This window comes from Megalops cyprinoides, chromosome 11, assembly GCF_013368585.1.
Source record: "Megalops cyprinoides isolate fMegCyp1 chromosome 11, fMegCyp1.pri, whole genome shotgun sequence".
In the NCBI taxonomy this organism is placed as follows: Eukaryota; Metazoa; Chordata; class Actinopteri; order Elopiformes; family Megalopidae; genus Megalops; species Megalops cyprinoides.
Genome location: NC_050593.1, coordinates 597,471 through 623,837, shown reverse-complemented (window position 1 = coordinate 623,837; position 26,367 = coordinate 597,471). Strand labels below are relative to the sequence as shown.

Sequence of the window (26,367 nt, the reverse complement as noted above, 5' to 3'; positions counted from 1 at the left end):
ATGTCTCCTAGGATGTCCGGGTGTTGGAACGCAGTTGGCTTTGATGGGCAGGGCAGCGAGGTAGCAGGACTGGAAAACGGGATGAAACGCTTGGGCTACAGCTCTGGACAGGAGCCCGGAGCAGGGATAGGAAGCAAACAGAAAACAGTGGTTAGTGGATGATAAGAATGGCAGGGATGTAGAACAGAGAGGCAGGAGAGGAGGGGCAGAGAAAAAGGTGTGCAACAAGGAAAGACCCCGGCAGGCTAACATTATGGCAGCATACCTAGGGGACGGGAGGCAAGGGACCGGCATAGTCATGAGGGCGACCCTAAGACAGTCAACACCAGATCACGGCACATGGTCCATGAAAGCAATGACCACTTAGTCCACCAGAGACACTGTGATCCACGCCAGCACCAGGCCATGTCCCTCAGCTGAAGGATTTACTATATAGATATGTTTTGAGCCTAGACTTAAAGGTGGAGAGAGAGTCTGTTCCCCGAATCTCAGAGGGTAAACTATTCCACAGGAGAGGGGCTTGATAGGAAAAGGCACTACCGCCTACATTAGTTTTGCCCACTCTTGGAATGGTGAGAAGCCCGGCATTTTGGGAGCGAAGGGCTCTCTGTGCAAGATATGGATGAAGAAGGTCCTTAACATGGGGGGGGCAAGCCCATTTAAAGCCTTAAATGTGAGTAAGAGTATTTTAAAAATGATCCGGTATTTAAAAGGTAGCCAATGGAGAGAAGCCAGAACTGGGGTGATGTGCTCAAAGTGCTTAGTTTTAGTTAAGATTCGAGCAGCTGCATTTTGCACCATCTGAATGGATTTTAATGAGACGTTTGCACATCCTGACAAGAGGGCATTACAGTAGTCTAATCTGGATGTTACAAAGGCATGGATTAGTTTTTCAGCGTCGTTAATTGATACGATTTTCCTGATTTTAGCAATATTTCTCAGATGGAAGAAGGCAGTCTTAGAGGTGTTAGTTATGTGAGTTTCAAAGGAGAGCTCGGGATCAATAACAACACCAAGGTCTTTTATGGCTGCACTCGGGGCAAGGGAGACACCATCAAGGTCCAGTGTAAAATGAGTGAGTTTGCTCCTGATTGAATTTTGGCCTATGACCAGTATTTCGGTTTTGTCCGGGTTAAGGAGGAGAAAGTTTCGGGCCATCCAATGCTTTACATATGTTAGGCAGGCCTCCATGTTTGAAATATTCAGAGGGACATCGGGTTTGACTGATATGTATAACTGAGTGTCATCCGCGTAACAGTGGAAATTAATGTCATGTTTATGGATGATATCGCCAAGAGGCAACATGTATAACGAGAAGAGCAGAGGTCCAAGCACAGATCCTTGAGGTATACCATATCTTACTCTGGAACGAGCGGAGGATTCGTTGTTGATGGAGACAAACTGATATCGTTCTGATAGATAAGACCTAAACCAAGATAGGGCCTGTCCACTTATGCCAACCAGGTTTTCGAGGCGGTCAAGGAGGATACAATGATCGATGGTATCAAAGGCTGCACTTAGGTCAAGTAGCACAAGAAGAGAGATACAGCCATTGTCACAGGAAAGTAGAAGGTCGTTGAGCACTTTCAGGAGAGCGGTTTCCGTACTGTGGTGAGGTCTAAATCCGGACTGGAAAACTTCCAAAATGTTGTTAGAGTGTAAAAAGGCACAGAGTTGCTTTGATACTGCTTTTTCCAGAATATTTGAGAGGAATGGAAGGATCGAGATGGGCCTATAGTTTGGCAGGTCATTGGGATCAAGATTAGGCTTTTTCAGAATAGGCTTGATAACTGCTACTTTGAAGGGCTGAGGTACGTGTCCAGACATAAGAGAGGCATTGATAAGATTTAATAGTGGTGTGCCAATTGCAGGCAGTAGCTGTTTTAGGAAGCCAGGTGGTATGGGGTCAAGTTGGCTGGTAGAGGTATTAGATGAATTGAGAAGAGAAGAAAAGTCGCCAAATTCAATGGGTATAAAAGAGTCAAAGCGCAAGGCGGGCCTAATAGACATGCCTACATAATCTGGAACGGGACTGGCCAGGCAGGAACCAGAAGTTGATGAGAATTTTTGTATTGTGTCTCTTATCTTTACGATTTTACTATCAAAGAAGTTCATGAAGTCATTGCTACTATAAATTGCTGGTATGGTAGGGTTAACTGATGCAGGACTCTTGGTTAATCTGGCGATAGTGCTAAACAGGTACCTAGGATTGTCCTTGTTTCTCTCAATAAGAGTAGAGAAATATTTGGATCTGGTAGCTGTGAGGGCATGCTTGTAAATTAGGAGACTTTCCTTCCACACCAGGAGAAAAACCCGTAATTTGGTGGAGCGCCATTTTCTTTCGAGTTTTCGTGTGGCTTGTTTGAGAGCACGAGTATGGTCGTTATACCAAGGTGCTAGCTTCTTGTCTGTGATTTTCTTCCTTTTGAGGGGAGCAACGGCATCTAGAGTTTTACGCAAAGTAGAGTCGATTCTGTCCACGAGTAGATTAATTTCAGTTGAGCTAGGGTTTGAAAATAAACTAGAGGAGATTTCGTTGTGCAGGTAGTATGATGTAGGGAGCTCGTCAATAAAGGCATTTGCTGTAAGAGAGCAAAACGTGCGCCTGGAAGAAAATCTAGGCTCTGAGTATGTGAAGCACGTTATTGGTAAATTGAAAGAGATGAGATAGTGGTCGGATAACACAGGATTGTGTGGCATAATTTCCACCTGGTTAATGTCTGCTCCATATGTGAGGACCAAATCAAGAGTATGGTTGCGGTAATGTGTGGGTTTGTCCACAGCTTGATAGAGTCCAATGGATTCGATGATGGACAAAAATGCTGTTCTGAACGGGTCATGTTCATTATCCATATGGACATTAAAGTCGCCTACTATTACAGCTTTTTCTGTATTGACAACCAGGTCAGATAGAAAATAAAAAAAGGCAAATTCTGATAAGAAAACACTGTAAGGGCCAGGTGGCCTGTAAACTGTAACAAGGGTAAATAGCTGAAATGCAGTCTTGTCAGGATGTGCAAAGCTAAGTACTAATAGTTCAAATGAATGGAAGTTATAGCCAGGTTTAAGGGTGGCACAGAGTTTGGAGCTGTGTACAGCAGCAACGCCGCCACCTCTACCAGTAGGTCGAGGGACCTGGTGATTACAGTAACTGGGAGGAGTTGATTCATTGAGAGCAACAAAGTCATTAGGTTTAAGCCATGTTTCAGTCAGGCATAAGATATCAAACTGGTGATCAGTAATCAATTCGTTTATTAATAAAGCTTTAGGTTGTAGCGATCTGATATTTATTAACCCAATCTTAAGGACCATTTGTCTACAGGTAGTACTTTCAGGTTTGTTAGACTTAATTTTTATCAAATTATCAGCACAAATGCCCCTACTGGATGTTTTTAAGAAGTTTGGGACGGAGGGTCGTGGAACAGACACTGTCTCTATGGGATTTTTAAGTGGTGGTTCCAGGGAAAAAGCAGACATCTGTGTAGGACAGAAAGTCTGCTGCCTGGCCTTATAGCAAGTTTGGTGTGAAGACACAAAAGCATTGCCGGGATATGACCTCACTTCATGTTTGGTGTCTTCGCTGTCAAACTCATTTGCATGTTACGGGTGAACGCTTTGGAATATCTAAAATATTTGGATAATGCTTGTGAGGCATGGTCTGAAGATGATATATACCAAATTTGGTAAGATTGGACAAAATTTGTAGGAGGAGTAGCAAAAAAACACTTTTTGGAAAATTCGAAATGGTGGAAAATCCAATATGGCTGACTTTGACGACAATGGGTGCGTTGGACTTGGCTTGAGCTAAGGAATCTAGGAAAAAAAAGAATTTTGAAAAAATTCCAACAGGGTCAGGAATTATGGCCAAAATGTTAGCTGAAGTCTTTTCTACATCTTTTAGATGAAATTGCCACAATTAAATAAAAATAAAAATAAACTACTCTATTGGGATTTCTAATACCACTCAACAATCTCAGATAAATGGCGCCATCTGCTGTTCTTAACGTATAATGAGATTTATTAGTCTAGTCCTTGAAAGTACAACAACCCCACATATCAGATGTAATTTCTGAATAAGGAAAAAAAATCCTGTCTTACATTCAGGTCAATATGGAAAGTCCAAGTGTTTCTTCAACAGTATTTAGTGTATTGGTTGTGGCAATAGGTCAAAAGGTGCAGGAGATGTGCCTATTTTAAGTGCTACCAACTGATTGTATCTTAGCAGCCATTCCATTTGGACACTGAACTATGTGTTCATTTTCCAGTTAGGACCTGATATGTAATGATGTAATGACCTACAAAAAATATCTGCTTTTCTTTGTGTGGCCTGTGCCTTGTGATGCCCATTAGAATAAACCTTCATTAAAAACTAAGTACATGGACACATAGGTGTTTAAACCTGTTTTTCAGTATAGCACCCCAAAGTGGCCAAATTTCACTAAACTTGCTGTGTGGCACCCAGGTCTAATTGTAAGCATGTGTATCAACTTGCCAATGAACAAAAGCAGAGATATGGCCACTCTTCCTTTATGGCGACTTCACAGGTGAATTTGTGGGTACACAGCGGCCACATTGTTCAACCTGGCAACTATCCTTTAACAGCTATTAAAGACAATGGTACAAAGAGGTAATACACAAAACCTCATTGTGCCATAACTCTAGGAGGAGGTGGTTAAATGTGTTTTTGACAAAATCAAAGATGGATGAAACACAAAATGGCTGATGTGGAGGTTTCATAAGTTCCCAGCCAGGATCCTTAACTTTGATGAAGCACAAGAAATTTAGTTGAGATATCTGCTTTTCTGAGTAATGGGTATTTTAATGATTTTTAATGGTATAGCGCCCCCAAGTGGCCAAATTTCATGAAACTTGGTGGGTGCATACCCAGTGTTGCTAATACCAACAAAGTGTACCAAGTTTGGCATCACTCCAACAAAGCATTGCTGAGATATGACTCACTTCCTGTGTTGGTGTCTTCACCATGGAATTTCATTGGACAACAGTGGCCGTATCGTTTGCCCTAGCAAAATTCTTTGAATGACTTTTGGTCAGAACCCTCTGTAGATGATATGGACCAAATTTGGTGGTGATAGGATCAACGCTCTAGGACTAGTTTGCAAAAGTAGGTTTTTCGAAAAAATGATTTTTTTTTCAAAAATCCATTACAGTGGATGAGTCTATTCAATTCATCATGACCCAGGGATTCAGGGGAAATAAGGATCACAACTCTAGGACAAATGGTTCAAAAGTAATAACTAAAAATGTATTCTGAAATTTGGCCTGTTGGTGGTGCTACAGGGATTGATGGATTGACTCCAAATTTGGTGCCTGGATACCTTGGACTGTGCTCTATGAGGGTGCCAGATTCCACCAACATCCACCTTGGGCTTCTATGGCCTGCCATAGAAAACCATTGAAAAAATGATAATACCAAGATAGCCGAAAAACAAAATAGCCGACACACAGGTTTCATGCTTTCCCAGCTAGGGTCCTTCACTGTGATGATACACAAGAAATTTGGTTGAAACATCTGCTTTGGTTACAAAGATATAGGCATTTGAATTTTTTTTCCTCTTTTTTACTGGTATAGTGCCCCCATATGGCCAAATTGCATGAAACTTTGTGGGTACCCAATATTCCCCCTGACAATAAAGTATATCAATTTTGGTGTGACTGCAACCAAGCATTGCTGACATATGGCTCACTTCCTGTTTTGGTGTCTTTGGCATGGAAATTCATTGGACGACAGCGGCCACATTGTTTGCCGTAGCAAAATTCTTTGAATAACTTCTGGTCACACCCATCTGTAGATGATACGTACCCTAAATAGAGCTGCAAGCAGCAATGAAGGGGCCAAGCACCTCAGGGCCACCAGGTAGACAACTACTCAGAACAACCCCTGAACAAGACAGCAGTCCATCACAGGGTCAACAGACACATTGACCCCCACTCTTACAGTCACACTTATGGGCAACATAGCATGTCCAATTGACACTGGATTGTGGTAGAATAGAATACCAGAATACCCAGGGGAATGCCACCTGAACACAGGGACAAGGTACAAACTGAAAGCAGACGCACCTCGAACTTGAAACCTCCATATTGTTAGGTAGTAGTGCTACCCATTTGCACCACCGTACTGCCCCCCACCACATATATGTCAAGCTTAAACGTAAGCAGTACCATAAAATGCATTGTGCCTTCTTGGGACATTGCAATAAGATGTACCAACGCTGTTGGAGGAGTGCATGTTGACAGTGTTAAACATGAGATCATCTGGAGAAGCAGGAAACACCCCATTGACGCTGTTTCTTCTGTGCCATAGCCTGTATTGTAGGATGTGGATCTTCGTATTACATCTGAAAAACATCAAGTGCAGCATTTATTCTTATGTCAGCTTAATATCTCTAATTTTTATGCAATTTACATTGGTAAGCATGATACCATTTGTATACTGGTTCCTTTTTTCCCTAAATTCTAACCTTAAGATTACCCTCCCCACAGGTGTCCACTATTTCATGTGGTCCTGTCCAATTTACATCCCAAGGCCCTTTCTGAAGAAAGTTTTTGACCAATACTTGTTCCCCAATTTCAAATTTGTGGATGGTGTGTCTTACACCATCATCCCACCTCCTTTTGTTTCCCCTGTGGGATATCCCCATGTTGTGAGCTGCAAAGAGTAATTTTTCCTCCAAATTGTCCTGAACATTTTGCAGAAACAAATCATGTTTTACCCGATCCTGGATTGGTTTTAGCACATCTCCCATGTTAGGATGTACCAGAGGCATTGTTCTGCCTGTCATCAGTTCATGAGGACTGATGCCCGTGCTCTTGCTGCTGGTGGCCCTAATGGCCATTAGGATTCCTGGTAAATGACGACACCAGTCCTTTCCAGCATCCAGAACAGACTTCTTCAGGGCTGCTTTTAGGGTCCTATACATCCTTTTCACCACTCCTGATGACTGAGGATGATAGGGTATGTGCCATTTCTGAGTAATGCCCAAGATAGTACAAAGATCTTTCATGATCTGGCCAGTGAACTGAGTGCCTCTATCACTCTCAAGCCTACGAGGAAATCCCCACCTTGAAAACAACTGTTCCCACAACACTCGGGCTGTGGCAGTAGTTGTGCATTTCTTTATTGGGAATGCCTCTATCCACTTATTAAAGGTGTCTACCACAACTAGAAGGTAGTGATAGCCCATTTTAGCTGGTGGCAGTGGTCCAATGTAATCAATCTGTAAATTAATCCATGGACCCTCAACTACTATAGGCTGTCCCAGCAGTGCTTTCCACTTTTGTGGACTGGGATCTATTTGCGCACAAATAATACAACGATCACAAACCTCTTCTACAGTTCTCCTCATTCCTGGCCACCAATGAGAATTTCTGACCATGTCCAAGACTTTTCCAGATGCTGTATGTCCACTGATTCTATGTATGTATTCAATAATCTCCTTTCTCAAAGCATTGGGAGTAACCCATCTTTCAAACTGGCTTGGTATGTATAAGGAGTCCTTCCCTTTTCATTAGGCAGTTCTTTTCTTTTTCATAACCTGGAGGCAAGGTTGTACCTTCTGCTAGTGCCTTTTGAACTGCCTCAATCTCCTTGTCTTTGCTTTGCATTGCAACTAGATCAATGGGTCGCTCTGATTTTGTGACTACTGCTACCTGGGTGGTTAATTCTTCTATGAATGGCTCTTCTGCTAATCTGTCTTGTTGCTGTGATCACCCTCTACAGTCTTACCAGGATTTTGATGAGCTTTCACCTTTGTGATGCAAATTCTGTTTGGCTCCTTACTTGCTATTTCCCATTTTTTTTGCAAACTGCTGTGATGTGTTAATGGTTTCCCATCTGCAGTACAGAACCATCACTGTTGCCATAAGGACGAATATATCTGTCAGGGAGTCCATCCACTACCATTACAGAAATTCGTGGAATTGAAGTGGCTGATTGTAGTGAACTTGGTGAGGATGAGAAGCTTTCCGAATTGTCAGGAACTGTTATTGGAATACAGGTGATCTGCAAACATCGCTGTCCGAAATGCCAGACCATACCTGTCAACACTCCCGATTTTCCTGGGAGTCTCCCGTATTTCACACCCATCTCCCGCCCCTCTTCCCTTTTGTTATTTCTCCCGGGAAACTCCCGTAATTTGTATGGCCCAAACCTCATTATGAATATTCACATCAATATATTATTCCAATGTTGTCCAGTTGCGAGATCTTGTATGAAACGCATCCTACTCACACAATCGACACATCATACAAATTACAGCCCATTTGTGACCTCAACCTGGCAACCTACAACCCAGTTGCGTTGTTGGTATCTGTGCATGTAGTAGACGCGGGAAATTGAATCAAGCATCACTGGTAGAAATGGGAGGAGAAGACTCAGGTGGTGCTCGGGCGAAAACAAAATATACATGTAAATTTAACAACAGCTGGACGGAAGAATTTAATTTCATATCTCGAAGCCATATCGACAATGCCCACGCCTTTTGCAAAGTGTGTCGCACTGATTTTAATATTGGACACGGTGGGAAAAATGACGTTATAACGTCAAATTTGTTTGGTCTTTTACTGTTTCTTTTCTTTGGTTGGTCCTCCTCCGTTTCGACGGCAGACTTGTATTCAGCTGTCTTGCTCCATGTGAGTACTCTCTCAAGATTATCTAAGTATCAAATGGTAACAGTGAAGTAAAATCAAATAGCTACAGTTAGGGTTAAAGAATTTATTTAAAAAAATTGTTTGAAAGCTAAAGTAGATTTCAACTTTACCAGTTGTTGCAAAGACCCGGATTTTTCTACTGATCCACAGCTCCTCATCTGGGATCTCTTGATGCTTAGCCCTTCTGGTCTGGTTGGATGGTGGCCAGTAGCTGTATTGTTGCTGAAATGCATAAAACACCATTGTAGTTATTGTATTGTATACATTTTAAAGTTTATATGTACAACTTAAAAAAAATGGTTATGTAAGGAATAAACCATGACTTGAAGATAGATCTACTTTTGTACAGTTATCGAGAAATAATGTATACCCTTGAAAAGCGTGTCAACCAATCAGAATCGAGTATTCAACAAAGCTGTGGTATAAATTGTTAGCAAGGATTAAACTATGACAGATTTCCAATTCCCCATTTTCTTCAAAGGTACAACATTGGGCCACTATTCCAACCAGGTTCTCTTCAATGAATTCCACAATGTAGTACATTCTGTTGAAAAGAAGAATAATAAGTCAAACAGTTACTTAGAACATTACCCATTACTACTCTCAAAATATTTATACCTACTCATAGTTCATGCAGGATTTTCATGAAGATTGTTTTGTCCCCCATTTGAATCCTTATCGCTCTGTTTTTTATTGTTTTGCTGGGGATCCATCTCATTGTTGTGGTTGTGTTCTTATATTGAAACACTCCAATGATGGATGAGTCACAAGGCTCCAAAAACAGTGGTTGTGGATGATTATATACATGGCACAGATAGCACCCATCTTTCTCTGCCTCATCAATGACATCACAGCTTTCCTCACTATCCAGCACGAATGCTCTGTCCTTTGGGCTCCTTGTTATTTTCTGTCTTTGCTCTTGCAGGGGTTCTTTTCTCTCCTCAATCCTCTTCACAACCTGTGAAAGGGGGTATCTTCCATTCCTCACCATCCTCTTCATAGTGTGTAAAAAAGTTTCAAATTTAAAGGCACTGCAGTTGTCCAACCCATCAAAGAAAACAGCATCTACAGTTATGTGGAGCATTGCGTGTATATTGTACACGAGAAACTCGTTGCCATAAAGCTCCCGTCCTGTCACAACAAAGTACTGCAGTAGTTCTTGAGCATACTGCGAATACTGCTTAAGAGTTGAAGGGCACACTAAAATGCACATTGCCACACTGAATGACATGAAGTGGAGGTACAGGTCATCCCTCAGGATTCCCTTCAGCACCACCTTACCAATGTACCAATGAACTACTGGAATTCTGTGGCTTTCCACCTTTCTAGCTCTTCAAAGCCTCACGGTTTGCAGGAGAAGATGGAGGGGATGTCAGGTTGAAGGTGAAGAAGCCTGCTGCTCACCTCTTGTATTTGTGTCACAGATATTCTACAACCTTTCTCCCCCCTGCTCCAGATGAGGAGAAGCTTTCACATGACACCCAAGCATGACTGATGCATGTAGTCAATGGGGAAGGCTCTGACCATGTCAATAGGCAAGTTGAGCAGGGGAGTGATGCCATGATGGTGCTCTGCCTGGATTTGTTGTCTGAATGCGACATCTGTTCGCAGGGTGAGTTCTTGTATTTCCTGAAAAGTAACTCTGTCCTTTCTGAGTGCATTTATCACAGCCGTAATAACCTGAGCACAGCTTTGTGTTTCGGACCAAGGCTTTTGCTGGAGCATCACACACAATGCAAAGAATATCAAGAATATTCTCCCTGTGTTGCAGGCCACTAGATAATAGATCGTTGAGGTCTGCCACCACGTCATCCAGAAAATGCAGGTCGCTTGGCCGCTTGTTTCCACATGTCAGTGTGGTTGGGAAAACAGTGATGGGCTTGAGGTGGACAGTACACAGGACAGGCCACATAGCTTTCCCTGAGCTCTTGAACAACGGTAATCCATCAATGTTGAGACAGGTTAATTGTGTCACAGTCAGACAGCTGTTCAAAACGGTATTTCTTCAGGGTGTCCAGCAACTTCTCACGCAGTGGGAAATGCAGATGCTCCATTCCAGATTTCTGTGTTGTATTTACCTGCCTTTGTGTTTTAAGCAGAGTACGAGCGGAGGATGGGAGTTCAGTGTGGCCATGGTTCTGAAGAATCCTCAACAACTGGTCAACGGCACTGTTCTTCACCTGACAGTGAGAAGCCCAGATTGCCAGATCTGATGCCAGTGATGCACTTCCCATGTTGTCGTCTTGGTCGGATTCCTCATCATTACTTCCTTCAAGGTCAGTGGCTACCTCCCTATCATCCTCCAAGGCTACCTCCATGTCATCCTCCAACTCATTAAATGATGCTCCAAGGGACTGTGGGGGTGACATGCCTTCAGTGTCTTCTATGTGATTGGAAGCATCACTTGATTCACTCTGATATCTGTTGTCATCAATCAGATGCTCTGTGTTACTCTTATCTTTTTGAGCACACGTTTAGCTGATCTCCAGGATCGGAGGTATTGCCTTGATCTTTCACGCTTCTCCTCACTCATTCTGTTGAGGAATGTGTTTGTATTTACTGTTAAAACCATAGGACTTTTCATGTATACAGGTAATAAGAAATAGTAAGATGAAGTGTCCCCATTTTTAAACGCTTTTCTTCCCACGCGTCCTCTACCTAAGATGCGTTTATCATCATAACACCTGGTGTTAGATTGGTTACAATGTGTTCATAAATACATGCCGGAAAGCCTGTGGTGATATTAAGCGTATACATATAGTACTTTACATTTTAAACTTCACATCACATCACAAGTAACTAAAATGATCAAAAGTGGATGTTAAAAAATTTACAGTGCAATAATCAAAATAATGTTTCAAAAGTTTGCAGGTAGTTTGTATGTAATGTAAATGGTTAGTAATAACTTGAATGTCCTCCTTTTGTCTTCATAAATTTGTTTTCTTTTTGCAGGATCGGATGGTCCATTCACTCTACCTTCCAATTTCTACAGAGGTCCAGTGCCTGATGAAGATAAACACCTCCAAAACGTCAGAGAACCTCCACTGTTTGAATGTGGGAAAGTTATTCTTCACCTCATAGACAATGTTTTTTTCTTGCGACACACGTTAGCTGATTGTGACCAAAATAGTTTGACTTTTGTTTCATAAGACCACACGATTTTGTTTCAGAACTCAGTTGGTTTGTTGACATGTTCTTTAGCATATTCCAAGTGTGCTGCCATTGTGTCTAGCAGTTAACAATGACTTCCAGTGTGTGGCAAGAAAAAAAAACACTGTCTATGAGAAGAACACCGTTCCCACATTCAAACATGGCTGAGGTTCTCAGAGATTTTGGGGTTGTGCAGTTGTGTGTAAATGTTTGGGCACCCCCTGGTCAAATTACATGCTTTGTTGATTCCAGACAGATATAATGAATGGAGGCAAATATCAACATATTTTAGAGGAAAATCTCTTACCAGTCAGCAAGTTAAAAATGAAGTGTGGGTGGATCCTGCAATAAGATTCAACACATGAGGCATGTTTATTAAAATGGTTGTTAAAAGGTTGCAGGGGTGCAACTTTGGTTTTACTATGGTAACCTATTATAGTATATTCTTAAACACACAACTACCATTTGTTACTTGTGATAATATATGAACATTTCTAAAACCTAAAATTTGCAGTAAATGTCTTGATTAAAATTACATTTTAAATTAAACTCCTTTTGTCATTTCAAAGTAAGTGGAATGCATAAGCTTTTTCTAATCTATAGTGAGTGTTAAGTCTATTTTTGAAAGGCACATATTAATTTTGTAACAGGATTGGCCAATATTTGATTCGCTGTATCAGACCCATCTCCCCATCTCCTCTGAGTGGCCGTCACAGTAATTGACTGTTGTAGGGGCCCTGCTCCCCTATATCCAGTCTAGCCCGGTTTGTCAAATGACAGTTTGAGGTGTGGTAGCGGGGTCGAGGGTTGCGTAGTAGTTTAGCGCGAGGGGAACTCAGAAAACGTCGGAAGGGGTAAGAGCCGCAATATCGTAATTATTCCAAACTACAACAAACATCAGTCACTTTTAATAGGCAACAAGAAAGACTTAACAACTTAATGCGTTTATGAAGTGTATGCTATTTGTCTTGAGGAACGTGAGTTGCGCATGTGACTAATATTAGTGTGGTAATGTAACATTAGCGTTAGCTATTATTATCTAGCAATGCTTGGTAATGTAAGACATACAATTAACGTTAGCTAGCCACAATCGGGAAACTGTATCTACTGTTTTTCCGTTTTTCTTTTCTACAGGACCAGGCAGGACCTTGTCTAATATTAATCAATGGACTTGGAAGGTATGTTAATTGTGGTAACGTTAATTTAGCTACCCATCCATAGCCTACCTAATGACGGTGCACACGACATAAAGATAAATGTCGTGGATAAATAGGAAAGTAACTCAACCATTATAATATGACAGTGATTTTATTCATCTGAATCGTCGAGTATGCAAAAATAAATAAATCAGGACTACCGTAGCCACGTAATTCCCTGTTCAGCATTAACGTTAACGCTAAGAATCTGGCTGGCTAGCATTGACAGTTAACTAGCGTTAGCAGAGATTTTCTTAGCAAGCTAACGTTAGTAGTTCTGACCATAGTGTCATGCCTTCCACCGCCTTCAGCGTCACAAATACAACTTTGGTTAAAACAATAATTTAAGTGTATCAAATGGCCGATTATAGCACGGAAAGTCAGCCAAAGGACATGCCGGTCCATTCTAGCAACAGTATGTATGACTGCATACACCAGTACTCACCTTAAATCTGTTTTAGGTGAAATTGTGTTGATGGTCAGCCTTAATTAGCTAGCTAACTTCCTGACGCTCCACTAACTTACACTATGATACAAAAACCTACAGTAACACTACACTATAAAACACTATTATTACTATAAAACTACTATAATAATACTAACTACACTAAACACTGTAATAAAGTTAAACACTGTGCTAAGCTACGCTATAAAAATACAAAACCTTATACTAAACCACTAAAGTTAACAAGAAATACTGTATCAAAAACTACTACACTATCTATTATATTTAACTACTAAATACTACTATAAAACTAATTGTCAGGAACGGGGATCGGGACACAAGCGCGGACCACCGGGTAAACGGAACCAAGCGTTTAATTATAATCGTCAGGCAGTTCGTAGTACAGGGGCAGGCAGGGTTCAAAAACACGGGAAGGCAGTCCGGGGGCAGATCCAGGATCGGGAGTCGGGGCAGGCAGAGTCGGTAACCAGGTGGGCAAGAACAGGCAGACGGGACCAAAACGGCAGGCGAAGGACGAAGTCGACAAACAGGCAGGATTCCAAAAACAGCGATCAGACTTCAGGTTACTAGAGCGGGGACGAGACAGGAAAAACTCACTGCATGAACTAGCAACGAGACAGAGACACGTAGGGAAGATATAGGGCTGGGGTAACGAGGAGATGGGAAGCAGGTGAGCAGGCAGGCAGGTGCAGGCAATGAGGGAATCAGGTGGGCGGGGACCCGGCGGGGAGCCGGGCGGGGCCGGAACACAAGGAAAACAAAAGCACAAGGACAGGGAAAACAAAAACACTGCGGCTTAAGGGGGCGGAGCCCTGACACTAATGTTAATAAAATGTCAAATGCTTCTGCTAATCTCTCTGTCTCAATGAAAACCACCAACGACTGCGAAGAATAATGTTTATTCATAGAATATGAATAGCTAAACCATCCACGAGACGGCCCGTGCACTCAGTCTCGCTCAGTCAAGTCACTGTCAAGGTTGGTGTTAATTGTTCAGTGGTGGTGTTAAGACATTAGTTACGCTTCTGTTCCCAATATGAATGGAGCCATGAAATATAGTGAGTAGTCTAATGTATAATAACCATAAGTAACGTTATCAGAGAAGTGAGAACAGAGCACTGAGTAGGGTGAACCAGTGGATTTAGTCACAGTAACTCTTCAGGACGCTACAGAAAGTTGCATTGTAACTGTAAGATGCCTATGATGTGACCGTTGTTCAGAAGATTTTATTTACATGATTGCATTGCTGTGTATTTTACATAGGGCAAACTACATTGTAGGCCTGTAGTTTCATGCCATAAGTGTTGTATAATCTCATGCTGTGTGTTTATAAGAAGTACAGGGAATATGTTACAAACTTGTACAAGTATTTGTATTCCACTCATGGACTGTTTATATAACTAGTATAATGTTCACATGTATTAGATAAGATAAGATAGCACTTTATTGATCCCCAGGCGGGGCAATTTGGGTGTTGACAGCAGCAGAAATGACAGGCGAAGAAGTACAGATAACACTATAATAAAAATAGAATGCAATAAAAAAATACAATAAAAATACAGTACAATAAATAAGCTATAATGTGTAATGTAGTAATAATAAACAATAAAGAACAACAATGAAGCAAACAACTGTACATGTAGTGCAAAAAAAGTATAGTGAACAGTAAAATGAGCAGAAACAGTTTCAAGTGTTAACATGTAGTGCAAAAGTGGCATGGGGGGGGGGGGGGGGCAACTATGGAAGAGGCATTGGCTGGGGGGTCTCTGGTGCTGTTGCACAGCCTGATGGCTGTCGGCACAAAATAGCACCTAAATCACTCCGACTTGCACGTTGGGGAGATAAGCCTGTGGCTGAAGGTGCTCCCCATCTGCCACAGCTCATCATAGAGGCGATGGGAGGGGTTGCCCAGGATGGTCCTGATCTTGTCCCTCATCTTCCTCTCCACCACTGCCTCCAGGCTATCCAGTTTTTGTCCAGCAACAGAGCTGGCCTTCTTCACCAGCTTGTTGAGCCTGTTGGGTCTCCCCAGTTATTCTCAGTGCTGTTCTGTGTATGATGTAGGTATCACTAGCATACATTTTCAAATGATCACATAGATTTTCTGTAGTCTACTGTATTTCTTATGGCTTTGCTCCTTTTCCCATCCTCATTCTATGTATGTGGATGATTGTCCATTCATGTTTTCTAAAGGATTGCCATCTATGTAATGGCCCTCATGTATCATGTCTCTTCTGTAGGACAGGTGTTCATCAGGCAAATCAATTTCAATCAGTTCCTCCCTGCCTCACCAAAGGTATTTCAAAATGCTATACTGTCTTGGACATTGAAAATAATTTATACTAATAAAGCCAAAGTAACTTTTGACCTCAGGAATCCTTCTGTTTGTATCAGTGCATATATATCTTAAGGCAGATTCAGGTTCATGTAGCACAACATAGTGAGTGAACCTTTATGTTGATACCTGTGTGTGATTGCTGCTTTATGTTTGGCCAGCAGTTACCTTGTCCCATGATGGTGCTGCAACTCTCAATGCCACACAGCTTCTTTCAGCCTCTGTCAGGGGTAAGTGAACACTCCAAGAAAGTGATTACCTATGTATTTCATGTTTGAGTATTGTATTAATGGAGCAAGCTAATAGAATTACTCACTTGTTCGTATACTCTCTCCTTTAGCCAAGTTGTTTAAACAGGGACCAGATGTCATTGCTGCATAAAGTAAACCTATGGCAAATGAACTTGAATTACAATGCAAAGAATGAACACCATATTTAGAATTGGCTGCAAATGATCATTGGTATCTCTCATACTTTTACCTGGTCTTCTCTCTGAGCAGCAAGGGGAGAGCACTCTTGCTGGAAGATGAGGAAAGCTGGCAGGAGAAATTCATGGCCAGGAGGCTTTTTTTCCCAGTTATCCACTACAAAATGCTGTATGTCTTGGCCCACCCCAAGCATTTGGCCTAGTTTCCCTTTCTAAGAAGTGTTTGGGACTGCTACGCATCCTATGAGACCACTGTTACACAGCTTTCTTTTGATAGTACTTTTGCTGATTGGAGTGTTGCGTTCTTTATTTAATAAATTCTGTATCTGTGATGAATTTGTTTTTCTATCTCTGTGAACAAAGCTTTATGTATTGATCTTCTGATGTTGTGGTCACTTTTGGTCTGCCTGATTGTGCTTTGGATACAACTGATCTAGTTTCTGGTAAATGTCTGATTCTTAGCGTTCCTTGTTAGTGTGTATATGCTGTATGTAATTTCATGATTGTGTGGGAGAAAATGTGTATGGTTATTTGTATGTACTTTGGTGTAATTCTGTGCACTATATTATGTGTTCTGTATGGGGCTGTAACTGTTGATGTGTTATTCAATGGGAATTGTTCCTTATCCAGTTGGGCTCTCCTTATTAGCCAGTAATTCATGGCTTTAAGGGTAAAAGGGAGAGAGAAGGAGGTGAGAGCTTGCTGTGAGGCTGATCTTGAATTATAGGGTTCTGTTGTGAGTTTGCATTGCATACTGTTTGTTTTGTTTTCTTTTTGTAAGTCTTTTGTTTGCTATTTTTTGTATACTGCACTTTTGAGCACTGTAAATAAACTATTTCTCAGAGACAACTTTGAGCGGGCTGCTGGTTTTCTACCCTCTTTTACCACCAAGAGCTTTTTGGTCACATCCATCTCTTAAGTGAGGTGGGGTTGAAAAGTCCCAATCTCATATTTGGTATCGTATCAGTATGGTAACGGTATCAGCAGATATATATTTATATTTATAAATTGATATGTTGTTTATATAGTTTGTAGCAATCTCATTGCATTGTATGGCTAGGAGAAATGCAATGTTCTTAGCCTCTAACCTAAATAAAATGTCTTGCGGTTTAAATAAATTGTTCTGTTAAAGCATTATCCTGCAGATTGCGGTTTGATGGAGGTGATTTTCTATTTTTACAGTGTAATGCAGTTCTGACTTTTATTAGTACACAAGGGATTGGGAATAAAGTGCTGTCTGCAGACTACTTTTATCTAGATGTAGCCGTGACATCTGAAAAGCCTGCAGACACTGGGAGGCATGAACTGTAGCCCAGTTTTGAAATACTAATACTAGACAGATATTCATTGCATTTTCCTGTTAAGATTTTTGTTGAGTTGTACACTACCTGTTCATAATTCCAATAAAACAGCCATTTAGACATGTATGACGTGCCTGAGTTGCAAATGAACGACATATTTCCTGTGTATAAGTGCTGGGATGCAACATTTAGTATAAGAGCTATAAAATCAAACATCTGTAGATTGAAATTCATGTAGCTCACATGTACAGTTGTCACCTGCAGTCGGGTTGTTTAAAAAACAAAGCTGACCGCGGTCATTTCCGGAAATACTATCTCCGACCAGGGTACGACGTCGCGGCAACGTTATCCAGGTACCATTAAATAACGTCTGCAACCGACCAATGCACTACGTTGCGACAACGTTATCCACGCGACCAAATTGCAACATTCTCTTAAAAACGTTGCTGCGACGTCACAAGAACGTCGCCATAAGGTAATGTCGTGGTGACCAAATGAGCACTTACTGGCGACGTTGCTGCAACGTCGTGTGTTAGCTGGATACTCAGCACACTAAATCACAACGCTACAAGCGCGCAGCGGAGGCACAGAAGGGCACACCGGCCATTTCGACCTTCATCACTAAGGGACGGACGGTCCATGTTACATGTTCCACAGTGCTACATTACATGCACCACAGTGTTTAACTGCTGTGCAGTGTTTCTGTTTATGTAATAAAATTTGTAATAATAATAAAAAGAAACACGAATAACTCACGTTATTATGTATTAATTTATGTGTATTTAGCCTGCCTCTGTAACGGGTGGTCTCTTGCGTTGTGTTTTTAATATGATGTTACGTGGGTCGGCGAGCGAGCGAGTTTCGAACCGAGATTCTTACTGCTCGCTGCTAACCCCTTAAAGCCAGCGTCGTTGCCAGTTGAGCTAAAGGCAAATTGCCGTTAGCCTGTCGGCGACAACGCTACTTAACCAGGTCTCAGGGGGAGTGACGTAGCCGCTGCAACCACTCGGCTACCTGCTACCCGCTACCTAAGGCTTTACGCAGGACTCACACGAGCTAATCACTTCAGCTCCGCTACACTCACCCCCCTTTGACCTCCTCTGACTCCTCAGCGACCACTGGCGGCCAAGCTGTGCTTTAGCCAGTGATCCGAGTCACGGCACCAATGTAACGGGTGGTCTCTTGCGTTGTGTTTTTAATATGATGTTACGTGGGTCGGCGAGCGAGCGAGTTTCGAACCGAGATTCTTACTGCTCGCTGCCAACCCCTTAAAGCCAGTGTCGTTGCCAGTTGAGCTAAAGGCAAATTGCCGTTAGCCTGTCGGCGACAACGCTACTTAACCAGGTCTCAGGGGGAGTGACGTAGCCGCTGCAACCACTCGGCTACCTGCTACCCGCTACCTAAGGCTTTACGCAGGACTCACACGAGCTAATCACTTCAGCTCCGCTACACCTCTGCCACCATCCAGCACCACCACCACCACCCAACCCCCGCTCAGAGGTCTCCCGGATTTTGGTACCCAAATGTTGACAGGCATGTGCCAGACACCCCAGGGTGAGTTCAATGCCAAGTCATCGGTCCACAGATGTGAGTGCTACAAACTGATGCAGAAGTCATGCTGCTACTCCAGAACACACAGAGGCACCATGTCACTGACAATCGACGGTACAGATCACGCACTCACTATCACGAATTCCGCAATTAATGCGTACTTCACCGAGTACAACATGTGGCGTTTACTGGATGACGTGGAGGATATGGAGGAGCACTTCTTTAATGTTGCTGAGTTTAATGTTTTTGTCAATGAAGACAGCTTGATCACTACTATCAAGCAGCGTTTTGAAAAGAGAACACTTGTGCGGAGGATGATGGTGGTCTTGGAAACGCTGAATTCTAAGTGTGATTGAGTGAGTTTTCAAAAGTGTGTTCATTGTTTGTTATATATTTCAGTATGCACATTTAACTTCTACAGTTGTTATGTTTTACCTGTTGAACTGTTTGACGTTTCCAGTGTTTCCAGTATGAAATAGCCTACATTAATTTTAGTACAGTTATAATACAATGCTGATTTCAGGTTTTTCCACATAGTGATGTTTGTTGTTTATAATTGCTATATATTTGATAACTGTTTACCTGCTTGAGAGTTTTTTGCTTAACGTTTAGTACAAAGAGTTAAAATACTATGTTTAATTGAAATACAAACTATTGTGGTATATTTTGAGTTTATTTTATTGTTTTCTTTTATTTCTCTGCTAATGGTACGTGTTCCCTTTAAGTGCCAGAAAGTTCAGTGTTCAGTACAGTGACGTTAATTTAGTAGTCCACACGGGGGTGCTGGGTTTGTTTGCTGGAAAGAAAAAAAAAAAAAAAACACGAGAGCGGCAGAGCTACGAACAAGGGCGAGGTTACTGGCTGAAGCTTGATAAGGATTAATCTTCATTAATATCCCGTGTAAGTTATACATGTGCTCAAATACTGGTACAATAAGTGTTGAAGAGTCTGTTGCTATAATGTATTTGGGTGGATGGGTTCGTTTGGAGTAGGATGGTGGCAGATATTATATTAACATGTGGGCGACACCTCACCTTACCAACCCTGCGATGCATATATGCATTTAGGTTATGTATAGGTCATGTAATGCTTGTTTCCAAGTGATGTCTGGTACTTTAAAAGAAAATCAGTGTTTGAGACTTTAACTTTTTGGCTTTATATGGTGACTGATGTCATATTGGTTTATCTAGCTGTGAGAAGAGTATCGGTATCCTGTTCAGAGCACATGCCAATGTACTGACGTGTGGGACGGATGTAAGTCTCTCAAATGTTTATTTTCTACATGTTTATGCGTACTTTGAGTTTATTTTGTATGTATGAACTGGAATGTGTGGTGTATTATTGAGCTCTGTGTGCTTTTATGTCTTTAGTATCACCACTACCGTTTTTGTTACTGTCTTTTCTACTGATAAGCTTTTCACTGCGAAGTTTTGTACTACTAACGTTTTGTACCTCGAAGTTTTCTACTGCCAAGTTGGCTATCAAGAAGTTTTCTACTCGGAGTTTTGTACTGACGAGTTTTATGCTGCCAAGTGTTGTACTGCGTTTTTTTTTGTAGCCGATTGCTATTGAGCTCAGTTTATGATTTACAATAGTGAAGCAGTTGCAAGAGATTGAGTCCTTTTCTTTCTACTTTTGTAGTCAAGTGTGAGAACACAAGTGAAACCATTTTATTTCAGATAGTTTGGATAACTGTTTTGTGCAACACTATTTTGGAGCTATTGAAAGTTTCATTCACTGAAATTTATTTCTATACTTTTATATTCTTTCTTAAGACCCTCTGAGGTCTATCAGATAAAGAACCCAAAAACTTCATTTGTTGGTCTGGTGTGTCTTATTTCCCCGCCATCAATTGTTTGACACCTTTTTTGAAAATGCTTTTTTTTCCATTTTGTGTCTGTTGAATTGTTCGTTATTAATAAATGATAAACGGTTATCTTGGGGCTGTGTTTTGTGTCACATATAACTAACAGAACTAATAGTTTAATAAATGTAGTCAAAATAAGGTTTTCTTTGTAATTTTAAGCTACCAAAGGCAAGTCGGTAAGTTGTATGGTCCAAAAGTTTAGGCTTTAAGAATATGCAGAAAATCGAATGTTGATAGGCTCTGTCAAGAAACAGCGAGGATAACTGGTCATTGTGAACACCAGCTGTCATTGGTTGTAAAATGTCTGGGCACTGATGTCAAGTCACGTAGAGCTGTTTTGACCAAGCTCCAGCAAAAGTACTTCCGTTCTGAAATTGCTCTTCTACAAGGTGAGTAGTGTACAAGCTAAGGCACGACAGTAGCATTTAGGTTGTTATCTATAGTTGTATTTCATAAGCTGGTGTGATTTTATTTCTAAAATAAACTTTTACGCAGCGTTATATATGCAAATCCTGACAAGTTTTGCAATTTTGTAGATGTTGTCGAGTGTTTACCCACATTGCTAATGGTAGCTAATAAAATGTACCGTTAGCTGTCAAGTTAACATGTAGGGTAACTTTTCCCGAAAATTAAAACATGGTGGGGTATGAATTCGGCTCGAATTTGGACTTTTTCACGCATTTTCACCTGGTTTTGAATTAGCTAGCTATCTATCTGAATTGCTAGCTACTGATTTCCATCGTCAGCGCATGGGAATGGTAGGCTACTGCATGTCCGTTGGTATGATTTGCATACGTATGTATTTAGCTAACAATCTGGGCAATGAAAAATTAACTTTTCGTAATGAGGTCTGTTATAAAAAGAATGCATTTTGATATAAAACTATTTTGCACAATTGGCAAGCAAATGTTATTCCCATGCCCACTGTGTTGCGGACTCTGTTACCGAACGAGGCAGCTCGAGGAAATGGTGGGGCATGTATTCTGCAATGTAGAGTGCTATATAGCTAGCTAATCATGTATTGATTAGTTTCGATGTCCAAATAATTGTGTAATGTGATGGAGAAAAAAAGCTTGAAATCTAATGAGTGGTCAGACTGAAACGCATCTCCAGAAATGCGATTTGAATCGCATTTTAAACCACATACGAATGTACTTTGGATCAGATCTGTACAAATGTGATTGCATGTGTTTTTTTTTTGCTGTTAGTACTTATAAAATTAATCAGATTCCAATATATTGTCACTGTTGGGCGGAAACTTTGTATCTGCATGTTTTGCCCTTTTTCATAAGTCAATGCTATTGGTCACCCTTCACGCCTGTCTGTGGGTTTTACAAATATTTAACCAATGAAAAGTATTAAAAAGAGCTTGTGACTAAATCTCGTAACTCCATTGGATCCTCAACCTGTCGGCAAAACCCCATAGCTCTACCCCGCCTTCATCTTGAGTGAAGTGCTGGCCACAGCAGAGCTGAAGGTAAATAGTGAGGAGTCGATTTCAACTGAGGCAAATAGCTCAATAAAATGTTTTCAAATAGCCCAAGGTTTCAGACATTTAAAACTATGCAGTGTACTTGTTTATCAAATTTAGTTCGGATGTTAACACTGTGATTATAGATGGAAGTGTTTGCTGAGGAGACTAGTGTAGCTAGCTAGCGATGTGACACGAAATGATCGGATTATTCATAGCCTTTCTCTCGCTACCGAGATCAGTCCCTACTTCATCGAAAGTAATGTTTATTAGAAAACTCAGTTAAAACTGTCCATTATTGAAACGGCGATGATAGATGAAGGTATAGCAGCTAGCTATAGCCTATTGTAGAAGAATACACAGCAGTAGTAGTCATTTTGGAGACACTCTGGTTTTTAATGCAAGAGCTGCAATGCAAGGCTAAATAAAGAGCTGGTTGTTTGAATACGTACAGCGCTTTCTTTACTCAAGAAACACCAAGTCTATGAAGGCAAATGTTTTATGTATTTGAGGCCTGAGACATGTGGGAGCAGAGAAGAGTGCAGGCAAACCACGGTAGGTTGGAGTGCAGTTTAGCATTTGCAGTCTAGTCATAGCCAATACTGTCTTCAATAGCCTGTTCATAGCACTTAATCTTTTATAACAAGAGAGCGCACCCATACCTACAATAAACTTTGTAACATGTAACGTGATAACGTAATGCAATGCACTTACTGCCTCAGATGCGGCTGTTCTAATCAATGACACATATCTCGACATTCGCTGGTCAAAAACCTTGTAACTCCATTTGAGCTTGATTTTGGTAAAATGTTAGTAATGACACGTAAGTATCTGACCATATATAAAGACACAAAGACAACTGTGACGACACGGTGTTCAGTTATTTTAAAAACATGTTTTTTTTTAATTTCCTGATATGGTTTTGAACATACAAGGTTACCGCCCGACAGCAATGGTAATGCCATTGTGAACAAAGCTTAAGCTGACAGTGAATGCCATGAGAAAAGAGCAGCAGTGCTGAACTTGGTTCAGTATGTATAGAAATAGCATTCCTGTTTTGATGTTCTGTGGGAAGAGTCAGCACAAAACCTGATTGCCAGTATGTCCTAAAAGATTTTTTTTGTTTGCTCCTATGTGTCCTGTCTGAATTTCACCTGCCTGTAGCGTTCCAAGTGACTAATAAGGTAAGTGAACACTCAAGCAAAGTACAGTTAGGCGCTGCTTAACATCCATGATAAAGTTCTCTGAAACAGGACGTTATATGATTTGGACGTTGTGCGAACACCATACTATATGCTTAACAAACCTATATGGAGTAAGCTACTGTAGCCAAGATACTGTAAACATACAGTACCGTACTGTATTTCAACTAAAAGTAAAGTGTAATATATGGGTTAAGTTGGTTAATACTGTACAATACTAAACATAATACACATTAATACACTGTACCATTATATGTCTGGCAGCGCAATTGCTTTATTTCCACGCGACATGAGATACACGTGTTGCGTACAGGAAGCGTTACCTTCACAACGTCCGGTTACAGACGTCTGAATGGATGTTAAGCGGCACATCTTTTTTTTTTTAAGCATGAAATCATGACTTGCTATGTGTGTTGTATACAAAATGAAGCAATGCAAATAGGCTCTATTGTGTAGCTAATTGGAGAAATCCTTAAGGGTGTTTCAGTGAGTAACTTGAGTATTCTTGATGTGAGTTTTTCTCACCATCTTGATGCATCCTTTTTAAGAAGGACAGTCAGTGCAATAATGACATTTTAACAAATACTATTTATATATCCAGATGGGTAAAACATTGGCATTATTATTTTCTGAAAATAATTCAACCATTGGAGTTTAAATAGTTGTGAAACCATGAAGGAGGCTGGCATCTCAGTGAATGTCCTATTTGCTTAATTGCTACAATTCTATTTGTACAGAGTTGGATATATGTTTATTCTGTCGTAACTGAACATTGATTTAATTGAGAAGTGGTGATCTCAATAAGGTGCTGCAAGTCAACTCACACAACATTTTAAGGAGTTAGACTTAAGCAGTGTTAAAAATTCTGCTGGCCAGAAGCAGATGCCCCCCCCCCCCCCCCCCCCACCCCCCATGAGCCCGGTTCTGCTCAAGGTTTCTTCCTGATAGGGAGTTCTTCCTTGCCACTGTTGCCTTAGGCTTGCTCTCAGGGGGTCTCAGGCCTGGGAACAATGAAAGGTGCTTTGTGACAACTTGTGTTGTAAAAAGCGCTATACAAATAAAAATGAATTGAATTGAATTGAAAGATGCATATAAGATTACTAATCACGCTGCACAGTATTTGCATAACATTTCTTAACATTTAAAATTGGATTCTCCAAAGTCATTCCTGGATTTCTAGTGCACTGGATGTGTATATCTTTAACCGTTTTTGCAGTTATTGGCTGAAACGTTACCCAAAATACCAGCATACACACCAGCCCTCCAGGACTGACTTTGGACAGCCTTGCCATATAACTAGTCATTGTTTGGTTTATTATTGAAATCTGTGTACTGGTAAGATTTTACATGAGGTAATTCTATGTAAATGAAGCCTGTGCAAGTTTTTTGATTACCCAAGGAAAACATTGTTTAACTGCAAAAATAGTAGGTTACATCAAGGTTGAATGAACTATTTTGACATAATTAACAAAGACACTCAAATTGCTAATAAAGCACTAAACCAAATAAATGCTTTCACATGTTCCCTGTGACAAAACTGTACGTTGTGCTGTGGGTTGCATTTAATTGATAAATGTTGTCTCAACTGGCACTTCACTTCAGTTTTTACTGTAGTGGTTCATTTATTTTGAGAGATGGCTATGTGCTGTCCTGTGTGTGTCTGTGTTACATAAATGCCCCGTACAGAGGCGTTCCGGTGCTCCCAGGCAGCCAAGAGGAGGAGGATGGAGCAGAGGGTCACACCCTTGCTTCCAAGGGGGAGGAGATGTCTCTTCCTAGGAAGCCAGACTTGACTGACAGGGATTCATGGCCTATGGCCTGTGACATGACTGACAATGACCCAACCATGAACCATCCAAATGACCATCCAATGAACCATCCTTTCAATATCAATGATAGCATGAACAATACCATAAGCTCTGCCAACAATACCATGACCTCTGCCAAAGATTCTATGAATGACTCTGCTGAAAACTCTGCAAATCCTACCAACAATGAATATGTAAATACACTACTCACAAAAAGTCAGGGATATTTGTCTTTTGGGTGAAATTTATGGAAAATGTACAAAGTCCATGCTACAGTGATATTATATCATGAAAGTAGGGCATTTAAGTAAAAGCATGCAATGGTGATTTCCTCATCTCAAACAATTTATTGAAACAAAAGCCCACAACAGTGGTGGGTATACCACAACAAAAAATGTCAATGTCTCAATAACTTGTCATGTGCCCTTGAGCATCAATTACAGCTTGACAACGACGTCTCATGCTGTTCACAAGTCAACTTATTGTCTGCTGAGGCATGGCATCCCACTCTTCTTGAAGGGCGGCCCTCAGGTCATTGAGGTTCTGGGGTACAGAGTTACGACCCTCTACACGGCAACTCAGCTGATCCCATAGGTTTTCTATGGGATTCAGGTCTGGAGAAAGTGCAGGCCACTCCATTTGAGGTATCCCAGTCTTCAGCAGCCGTTCCCTAATGATGCGACCTCGATGAGCTGGAGAATTGTCATCCATGAAGATGAAATTCGGCCTGTGTTGTTCATGCAGGGGCACAATGACTGGATTAATGATGTTATTCAGGTAGTATGGGCTTGTCACTGTACTATTCACAAAGTGTAGGGCAGTTCTGTATTGACTAGACACACTGTAACACCACCACCACCAAAGGCTCGTCTGGTGACAACAGTGGCTGATGCATAGCGCTCTCCTTGACGTCTCCAACATCG

At 41.1% G+C, this 26,367-nt stretch overlaps 2 long non-coding RNA genes across 3 annotated transcripts; both read left to right on the top strand.

The window, feature by feature from the left end:
• The first annotated feature begins 12,608 nt into the window (after positions 1 to 12,608).
• On the top strand, positions 12,609 to 16,488 carry LOC118786273. Of its 2 annotated transcripts, none has more exons than XR_005005318.1 (5): positions 12,609 to 12,674; positions 12,955 to 12,998; positions 15,723 to 15,778; positions 15,982 to 16,047; positions 16,318 to 16,488. It is a non-coding gene; the product is annotated as an uncharacterized LOC118786273 (long non-coding RNA). The 2 variants fall into 2 exon arrangements; XR_005005319.1 differs by having other exon boundaries at positions 15,979 to 16,047.
• A 3,426-nt stretch (positions 16,489 to 19,914) lies between these two features.
• LOC118786276 lies at positions 19,915 to 25,937 on the top strand. Its single transcript, XR_005005321.1, has 4 exons — positions 19,915 to 19,996; positions 20,287 to 20,350; positions 23,599 to 23,618; positions 25,323 to 25,937. It is a non-coding gene; the product is annotated as an uncharacterized LOC118786276 (long non-coding RNA).
• The last annotated feature ends 430 nt before the right edge of the window (positions 25,938 to 26,367 follow it).